Raw genomic sequence first — 10,350 nt, 5'->3', positions numbered from 1 at the left:
CCCCCCGGGACAGCCTGCCTACGCCCCGGGCCAACGCGACATGCCATCCGGCCCGCCCCGCCCCCGGGCCATCCATGGAGACAGGGGCGCTTGAACACCCCATCCCCCCTCCCTCCCCCACTAGTGATGGAATATATTATGTGCTGTTTACAATTAAAAAAAGAGGGTTAAAATTGGGGGGCAGTAACTGCATTGAGGAGGGGGCGGGGCCACCTGAGCAGTCCCACCCACCTGACCTCGCATGTTCCACCCCCCAAAACGTGTTTGTATGTTGCAAATGTTATTTGTGCTCAGTGACTAAGTGGAATTAAAAGCTGGGAGGCATGCTGCCGCTCGGCGAAGCAACGGGGCCACTATGATGACCCCCCTGCCCCGCCCAGCGCAACAAGCACACCTCCCACAGCCCTACCTGTGTATGTAGTGAAGAGTGGGGGAGGGGAGGGGTCAGGAGATGTAGGTCCAGAGGGGAGTAAGCCTCCCCCCTGGAAGACGACCCGCCAGTGGCTTAGGGCGCCCCCGTCCCCCGCCGGCCCCGAAGGGCGCCACAGGCCCGGAGCAGGCACCCCAACCCAGGCACGCCACGAACCCCCCCAGGGGCCAGCCACCAGCCCAAGGGGCCACTTTCCTCTTTCTGAGTGGGAGGGGGGCGAGGCAAAGGAAGGGAACCCCAGGCCCACACCCCCAACACCCGGCCAGGGCGCCCCCCAGAGGACACGTCCTAACCCCCTGCAAACACACACACACTCTTTTTCTTTTTTTTTTTTTTTTTTTTTTTTTTTTTTTCCCCCAGCCACTCACACACCCTCTCACACACCTCTATACACCAACACCTCAATACGTGCACATACCTCCCCACACACACTTCACGCACATACCTATAAACACACACACCGGTGCCCACATACACACACACTCTCATACCCCTCCATACACATACACCACTACACACGCACTCACATACATACCCGCATATACACACAAGCACCTCCATACATACTCACGCCTCCACCCACTCCTTCACTCCTCCACACACACCTCGACCTCCACGTGCACACACTCATATATACACACCTTCACACACCCCCACACACACATCCCACATAGACCTCCACACACACACCCGCACACCACTCACACACACATACACGCACACACCTAGACCTTCATACACACCCACACACACATACAGCACACACATCCCTCTACACCCACCCACACACCAGCATACCTACGGACACACACACACACACACACACCTATATACAAACACACCCCCACCCAGGTTCCGGGGCTGCGACCAAGCACCAGGGCACGGACCAACCCCCGGCACGGCACATCCGGACGGGCCCAGCCCCCCCCAGCAGCGGCAGACCCCCCACCCCCAGGAGAGGGGGGAGACCCGACACCCCAGAGCCCGGGGCCCCCACCCGGCCCACCCCGGGCCCGACCGGCCACCCGGCCAGGGGCCGACGGACACCGACCCAGGCACCCCGGCAGCCACCCCCCACCGCCACGAGGCAGCCCCACCCCGGGGCCCACCCAATGCCGCCCGCCCAGACCGGAACCCCCAGCCGACCCAGCAGCGGAGCAGCCGAGATCCCCACCCAGGAGACAACCGGAGACCCGAAGCCACCAGGGACCCCCCACCCATATCCACCCCCATCCAAGTGAAGCCGCAATCCTCCACCTACATTAGGTGATGTAGCCAGTCACAGGGGACCAGAGGGAATGAAAGTCATCTGATTGGTTCCTGGAGGAGGCAGACATTGTCTCAATGCTGATGTGATCTAACAGGAGATTTCTAAACTGCTGGATAGACAAATTATTCTTATCTTTCCAGTTCACAAGAATAGTTTTCTTTGCGATGCATAAGACTGCGAGGACCAAGTTTATGGAGTGTATTCCTATGTTAGTGTCACCCAGGTCGCCCAGTAGGCAAAGTGTGGGGTTTGCAGAAAAACTGGTTTTAAACCATTTTGAGAGATCTTCACACACCTTAATCCAGAACCTTTGGACAGGTGTGCAGGACCACAGCGCATGGATGTAGCTATCAGAAGTGTTCTCAGAGCAGTGTGGGCAGATATCTGATGGTGAAAGGCCCATCCTGAACATCCTGTGTCCTGTATAATGAGTTCTATGGAGAATTTTGAATTGTATTAGTTGTATATTTGAATTCTGAATCATTTTAAACGTGTTTAAACATATTTGTGACCATCTTTTCTGATCAAAGTTATTAGATAAATCATCTTCCCATTTTGAAGTTGGGAGAGATATCCTGTCTTCTAGCTTTGCAAGTAATCTATATATTTTTGATAATAATTTTGGAGTATTAAGATTCAAGAATTCTGCTATTCTGACAGGAAGCTGCAAGTCTAACTGTACAGGGGTATACTTCTTACATATAATTGATTTTAGTTGGTGGTACTCTAAGAATTTATTGCTGTTGATTCCATACTGTGAGACAATTGTGTTGAAAGATACAAAGTTTCCATTTTCTATTATCTGTCCTAACTGTTGTATTCCTTTAGTCTTCCATTGAGTGAAGTTTATCATCTTTTTGTTCTGCAGGATGTCAGGGTTGTTCCAGATGGGTGTAAGTCTACATGGAAAGAGGGAAGATCTGGTTATCTTACAGAATTCCCACCAAGCCATTAAGGAAAAACGGATGTTAAGGCTTTTAAAGCACTTATATGGTTTAATGGTTGAGCTGATGAACGGCAGGTCAGAGATGACTAAGTCCTCACACAAAGCCTGCTCCCCATCTAGCCACGGCTCATCCAGATAACTGGGTTTGAGCCACATTGAGATGTACTGCAGCCTGTTAGCTATAAAGTAGTGATTAAAGTTTGGTAGATCCAGTCCTCCTCTATCTTTAGTCTGCTGTAAGGTTTTAAGACTGATACGTGACGGCTTGTTTTTCCAAAGAAACTTGGATATGAAAGAGTCCAGAGATTTAAACCAACTGGTGGAGGGTTTAGTGGGTATCATTGAAAATAAATAATTAACTTTAGGTAGAATCATCATCTTAATGGTGGCAACTCTCCCCATTAGTGAGATGGGTAAGCGCCTCCTCCGTAAGAGATCATCTTCTATTGTTTTTAGTAGCTGAACATAGTTTAATTTTGTTAAATCTGATAATCTGGGGGAAATATTTATACCTAAATATCTAATGTTTCCTGTCTGTATTTTGATATTAGGGATGTTTTGTAAGTCACAGTTGATGGACATGGCTGTAGTCTTAGACCAGTTAATAGAATAATCAGATATTGATGAGAACTTATTAATAACTGTGATTGTCTCAGAGAGTGATGTTTGTGAGTTCTGAAGGAAGAGTAATACATCATCTGCATAAAGACTTATTTTATGTTCTATATTTTTGCCCTGGATTCCTTTAATTTCTATATTTTTTCTAATAGCAGCCGCTAACGGCTCTATGAAAATGGCAAAAAGTGAGGGGGAGAGTGGACAGCCCTGTCTGGTGCCTCTCTGTAAGCGGAAGCTTGGAGAAGTTTGATCGTTGGTTTTCACACATGCATTTGGGTTATTATATAATATTTTAATCCACTCTATGAAAGCAGATCCAAACCCAAATTTATCTAGTGTTGCAAATAGAAACTTCCAGTTTACCCTGTCGAAGGCTTTTTCTGCATCTAGAGAAATGATTGTGGATTCTAGATTATGTAGAGTAATCTATGAGGTTAATTAGTCTACGCATGTTAGTAGGTGAATGTCGACCTTTTATAAAACCTGTCTGGTCCGGATGTATTATAAGAGGGGTTATTTTTTCTATCCTTCTGGCAAGAGCTTTACTAATTATTTTCAGGTCTACATTTATTAAAGATATGGGACGGTAACTGGATGGAAGTGTGGGGTCTTTGCCTGCTTTTAGCAATAGTGTTATATTAGCTAAGTTCATATTTTGCGGTATTTTTTGTTTTTCCTGTATTTCTAACAACATATTATAAAATGTAGGAGCTAGCGTTGTCCAGAATTCCTTGTAAAATTCTGCTGAGTAACCATCTGGACCCGGGGCTTTATTGTTGGGCATATGTTGGAGAGCTTCGTGGAGTTCATCTACAGTAATAGGTGCATCTAAATTTATTTTATTTTCATTTTTTAGTTTTGGTAAATTAATGTTGTTTAAAAATTGTTCAATATGTTCATCTGTTGGATTAATCTGTGATTCATATAATGTTTTATAGAAGCTTCTAAACGTGTCATTTATCTTGTCTGGGTCATGGCTGATGTTTCCGTCTTGATCTTTAACAGAGGAGATTGTTGTTTTCTCCTTGTTTGTTTTTAGTTGATTTGCTAAAAACTTTCCAGATTTGTTACTATGTTCAAAGTTCTCCAAGCGAAGTCTTTGCACTAAAAACTGTGTTTTTTTATCTATAATTTCTTTAAGCTGCAATTTAGTTTTCCTTATATTATTCATTGTGTGCTCTTCGGGGGAAATGCGGTAAGCCTCCTCCAATGATTTAATCCTGAGTTCTAATTCTAAAACTCTTGCTGTTTCCTTCTTCTTCTTATGTGAGGAGAAGGAAATTATTTTCCCTCGCATTACTGCTTTTCCTGCTTCCCAAAGAAGACACGCTGAAGTTTCAGGCATGTCATTTTTTTCTATATAAATTGACCATTCTTTTTTAAAATAATCAATAAACTCAGGATCTTTCAATAAAGAGGTGTTAAATCTCCAGCTTTTACCAATCGGTTTATTATTTTTGTTTCTCAGACTGAATGAAACTGGTGCGTGATCGCTGATGCTGCTTGGATGTATCTGAGTCTCTGAAATGTCGCCCATTAGTGAGTTACTATTTAAAATATAATCTATTCTAGAGAAGGAGTGGTGAACTGAAGAGAAGAAGGTGTATTCTCTTAGTTTAGGATGGTGAGAGCGCCAAGCATCGCAAAGACCAAAATCCTTCATGTACTGTTTGATAGTTTCTGACGACTGCCAGACTCGATGACTACCTGATGTGCTGCAGCGATCTTGTTCAGTCAAGACTACATTAAAATCACCAGCTAGCACTATTCTGTTATCTGAATAATTCTGGAGTGTAGCAAACAGGGAGTGGAAAAAGGAGGGATCATCTGCATTGGGGCCGTACACATTGGTAATACATAATTTGATATTACAAATAGATAATAAAGTTATCAGAAATCTGCCTTCCGGATCCACTACTGTGCTATCTATGTCAAAATTTAGTCTCTTATTAATAAGAGTAGCTACTCCTCTCTGCCTAGAATTATAACAAGCTGAGTAAACATGAGGAAACTGAACTGTTTGAAGAAGGTCTATGGTTGAGTTTGTTAAATGAGTCTCTTGTAGTAAGACAATGTCAGCCTGCAGCTCCTGTAATTTATTAAAGATCTTCAACCTCTTCTTCCTGGAACCGGCTCCATGTACATTCCAACAGACGATTTTTAACATGGTTATTGTGAACGGTTTAATGCTTCATGCGTGTTACTGACGCGTGTGTCTTTGTGCGCCCCTCTTGCGTATTCGCGCGTGTTTGCATGCAGCCTGATTGCGCGCGTTTGTCCGTATGTTAAATGTCCGTATATGTAGTCTACCTTAATGCGTGTTCTCTCATACATAAAACGCGAGTGTTTATATGTATCATGTATGGTGCGGCTGTGCGTCCTGACGGTGTTGCGTGCGCTGCTGATATTACGAGCTGGATTACAATTAACAGTGAAGACGTGAAATAGAAAGATAGTGAAAAGTGAAAAGTGAGAAGAGTGGTAAAACAGAAAAAAATACATCGATCTAGGTGTCGAGGCTGTGGTGAGACGAGCAGTGTGTTCTACTGTCAGTGATCTATAATGGCGAGTTAAGAGTGATCATTTGAAGAGATTGACTTACAGCACCTGGGATCAGAAGAGCCACGGAGTGATGTCCGGGTCGCGGTACAGTTGTCCATTAATAAACAGTTTATCCACCGCGATGACAGCGCGAGCGCCATTGGCGATCGATTTCCTCCTGATGGGAAACAGGACTCTCCGTCGGTCCAGAATCTCTCTCGGATATTGGTCGTTTACTCCGAAGTTGGTCCCCTTCAGTTCGCGGCCCTGGTTCTTCACCTGCTCCTTCTGTTTGAAGCTGACAAACTTCACTACTATGGGTCTTGGTCTGCTGGACCCGGGTTTCCTCCCGCCGAGCCGATGGACTCTGTGAAAGGAGATGTTTTTCACCGTTTCCTCCGGGAGCTTCAGGTGGGTTTTGATGAAGTTTTTCACCGTGGTCTCGGGGTCCTCCGCCGTCTGCTCTGGAATCCCTGCAAATACCAGGTTCTCTCTCATGCTCCGCGCCTGCAGATCGATCACCGTTTCCTTAATCTTCTTATTTTCATCCGAGAGACGGGTCAAGCCCTCGGTGAGGGATTTTACCGTCTCTCTGAGACCGGCATTTTCTGCAGCCAGACTTTCCACCTGCTTCTGGCTGAATTCTAATGATTCACGTAGCGCCTGGAACTCCTTGTGGAGAATTTCTACCAGACTCAAACGCGCATCAAAACTACTGAGTTTCTTATCTATAGAGATCAGAACATCTGTTGAGTCGTTCCCCGGTGGTGAAATAGCTCCAGGTGAATCCTCATTTCGCTGTCTCTTGGACTTGGATGAGGTGGAGGGGGTGGACGTGTTGTTCGGTTTCCCCATGACGATTCTGTCGTAACAACGATCTATAAAATCTGTCAGGCTGGCCAAATCCTCCCCGCTGTGCTCCAGAGTGTACCTTTTAAAGACACTATAGTCCTACTTTAAAGAATATTTTGATTAAGTTGGCACAAAATACAATCGAATGAAAGTAGAAATGTTTGGGCGCGCCTAGTTTGAATCTGCCGTCTCCCCCGGAACTACGTCACCTACAGCATTAGCGTCACTTACCTGCCACCTCAGCATTGTTTATTTAAGAGAGAGTTTTTTTTAAATCAGCTCTACAAACTAAAATCCAGTCATGCTTTTGACCATGGGTCTGTCTCTGGACAGACACCATAAATCAATGCATACCATGTCATGAATGGCGGGCGGCTGAGGTGGTGAGGACCCAAATGCAGGCAGTCAAGGCAGGAGGCAGAACTATGCTGGTGACAAGGTTTATTTTACAGAACACAGGACAGGGAACCACGCACGACAGGGGAATGAACCACATGTAAGGATCCGACAAGGAGTAACAGAAAACTAGGAGTACTTATACACAGAGGGAACAACAAGACACAGGTGAAGTGGATGACTAATCAGACCAGGTGAACTAACGAGGCAGGAACAGAAAACCACAGAACATCAGGGAAAAAACTAACTGAATATAACCAGAAAACCAAGAACATGAACATAACACACACCCACACCCAGAAACCGTGACATACCATGTGATTAGAGCACAAACTTGTTTGTTGTAAAAAAATTCAACAAAACAGTGAGACATTTTTACATATTAAGACTAAACATCATCAATATATTAAAACCTCTCAGGTGTCCATGTATGCATTTTCATCCTAATGTATGTTATACTTGTTAATTCTGAGTTAATCCTAGATTCATTATGGATTAGGTAAAAATATGAGATACATGTTTCTCTTATTACCGTTAAGAAGACTTTAATAAATTTTCTTCATGGTATCAAGATCATCCTTCATGTCCTCGGTGTTAATTAACCATGGACACATGCACTCTGCCATAAATCCTCCTTCCCTTCTCCTGGCCAGGAAGAGGATGGGATGCCTCTCCAAAAGCTGCAATTTATGAAGCTGAAAAAGAAGTTAACACAAAAAATAGAAGTTAAACTTTAGTTGTGAAAGTCTAGTATTTTAAAGAGTTTATGAACTGCAATGTGCTTGTCACCTTTGCCTAATAGAAACCTTTATACTATCACTTATTTAGCAAAGGCCTGAACTGTTGTGAGTGGGAATAATGCAAAAATAGAATTCTGTTATTGGTCAAGCAGATTTGTTTCTAGTTATTGTGAATACCACAGTATCATTAAATTTATATACTGTAAAAACTATCATTTTGTTATCACTGATTTATCTGCCATTTACTTCACCTGTTTAATATTGAACCAGTAGTTGAGGCAGTCAGCTGATATTACATGAAAACAAAACAATGTGGAAAAAATGGGAATATATGGGAGTAGACTTCTACCTACACCCTGTCCATCTTTGTTGTTACTGTTCCCTTTGTTGTGATTTGGTTTTAATTGTTTTTGTTTTTAGATGTTTTAAACAATCTTGAAAATACTAATTAAAAAAAGCCAAAGGAGGAGCAGGCCAGCATGTTTTTCTGCACTGTTCAAGTGATTCAGATCAATATAGCATAAAGTTTTTGTTTGTTTGTTTTCTAGGATAAATGCAGCATCACTTCAGCAGCAATGATGTTAAAAAAGATCTATTTTTACAATGAGGCAATTCTCTCTTGTCTGTTCATCATAAACAATTAATCTGTACTTCTGCAGGGATTATTAGATACTATTTTATGATAACCATTGGGTAGAGAAAAACGTACCAGCAAACTTGTTGAACCGTAGACTTTATTGACACTGCTGTTCTTCTTTTGACGCTCTTTCCATTCCTTGGAAAATTTTTCTTTTTGTTTTTGCAGCCTCTCTTTGTGGTGCTGTTTGCTGCCACAGTGTTGGCATGTTTTAGAAGCCACCCCAATCATCTTCTGGCACTCTGGCACTTTGAGTAGGCATCTGGAAAAGGAAACATGTGTGACACATTTTCTTACCATATACCCAGGATACAGAAAAGCTGTATTAACTGCAACTGATTAGATATCGCTGACTCGAATGGAGAATAAATGTTTATAATAGAAATCATTACATTAAATATGGATTCATTCTGAAAATGTGAATATAAAATATGTGCATCATCTGTTTTTAGCCATACTGCTTTTGGTCATCTAATATTAACCGTGCTGTCTACAGATTTCATCACATACTGACAATTGTGGATTACACAGGGGACAGACATATTTGTTTACCTACAAGGCTCACCTGTTATATTTCCTATAGCTCTCATAATGCCTTCATTTGGCATGATTTTTAAATACAAAAAGTACTTATCTAATGCTGTTCAGCTCTGCGGGCAATTTTTATTTTAATCATTTATTTATTTTTTATCGCATTATTGAGAATATGCAAAATGGCAACGTCACGGTCCATGAAATTAAAAACACCTGTTTTGTCTGTGTTCCCACACCTGTTTAATGTCATCTAAAATATATGTCTTTATGGAAAACAATTTTGTGTAATTTGAAGGGTATCAACTAAATTTGCGGTGCAAACGTCCCTGCACTAGCTAGCAAAAACGTTTTAGCACAATGTCATATACCAATACTTCTTGGCAAACATTAAATAAACAAAATTAGCATACATTTTACTAGGGAATATGACTTTAAATAATAAGAATACTTATCTAATTCTGTACAGCTGTATGATCAACATTTTCTCGATCTGTCATGTTATATTGAGGTGATAATTTGCAACATCGTGGTTGATGGAATTTAAAACACTGTCTGTCCCTTATTCTTTCCTGTTTGGGCAACCAAATGACGTCTTAGTGTCATGTAAAATTCCCGTCTTTATTGGAAAACCATTTTGTCTAATATGCAGGGTATAAACATTACGGTGCTAACATACCCGCACTAGCTAGCAAAAACTTTTTAGCATGATGTCATATACTGATACTCCATGGTGAACATTAAATAAGCAACATTTACATACACTGTACTAAGCTATTCTAAGTTAAACATCATTACACAATTAAATTGTCAAAATATTCTATGGTACACAAATTTAATCCTTTTTAGACACTACTTACCTTTTCTTGCTCATCTAAAATGCTTCCAAAAACCCACACGATGACACAAGGCGCCATGTTTGAGCGAAGTAAATAGTGACCTGGAATTAACAGGGACACAGCATTCGCCACTTCGTCAACCTCCGTAAATTTCCGATGAGTGACGAAAGACGAAGGGTCTCTCGGACTTTGCTTTAGCATACGTTCTTATGTGTCGTAATTTGGTGTATGAATTTACGACCTAATAGCTCGTATTGAATTGGAGGATATGTTGCATTTTTTATATAATACATTGTTAACTATGGGCTTTCATCCACAATTTGTTGAATGGATTAAGATAATATATACAAATCCTAAATCATGTGTCAGGGTTAATGGATGTTGTTCTGAGTTCTTTTATCTTGAGAGAGGTGTTTGTCAGGGTGACTGCCTTAGTCCCTTACTCTTTCCTATAAATATTGAACCTTTGGCAGCATCAATCAGGATGAATAATGACATTAAAGGTATTAGGGATGAAAATAAGAAGGAACACAAGATTTCACTTTTTGCG

At 42.2% G+C, this 10,350-nt stretch overlaps 1 long non-coding RNA gene across 1 annotated transcript; it reads right to left on the bottom strand.

Annotated features, from left to right (window-relative positions):
• Positions 1-8,589: 8,589 nt before the first annotated feature.
• On the bottom strand, positions 8,590-9,894 carry LOC121650974. The gene is made up of 2 exons (XR_006012371.1): positions 9,822-9,894; positions 8,590-8,692 (listed from the first exon to the last, which is right to left on the bottom strand). It is a non-coding gene; the product is annotated as an uncharacterized LOC121650974 (long non-coding RNA).
• Between the last annotated feature and the right edge of the window lie 456 nt (positions 9,895-10,350).

This window comes from Melanotaenia boesemani, chromosome 13 (genome assembly GCF_017639745.1).
Source record: "Melanotaenia boesemani isolate fMelBoe1 chromosome 13, fMelBoe1.pri, whole genome shotgun sequence".
NCBI classification, from domain to species: Eukaryota; Metazoa; Chordata; class Actinopteri; order Atheriniformes; family Melanotaeniidae; genus Melanotaenia; species Melanotaenia boesemani.
The sequence above is the reverse complement of the archived record's forward strand: the minus strand, read 5'-3'. Positions and strand labels throughout refer to the sequence as shown.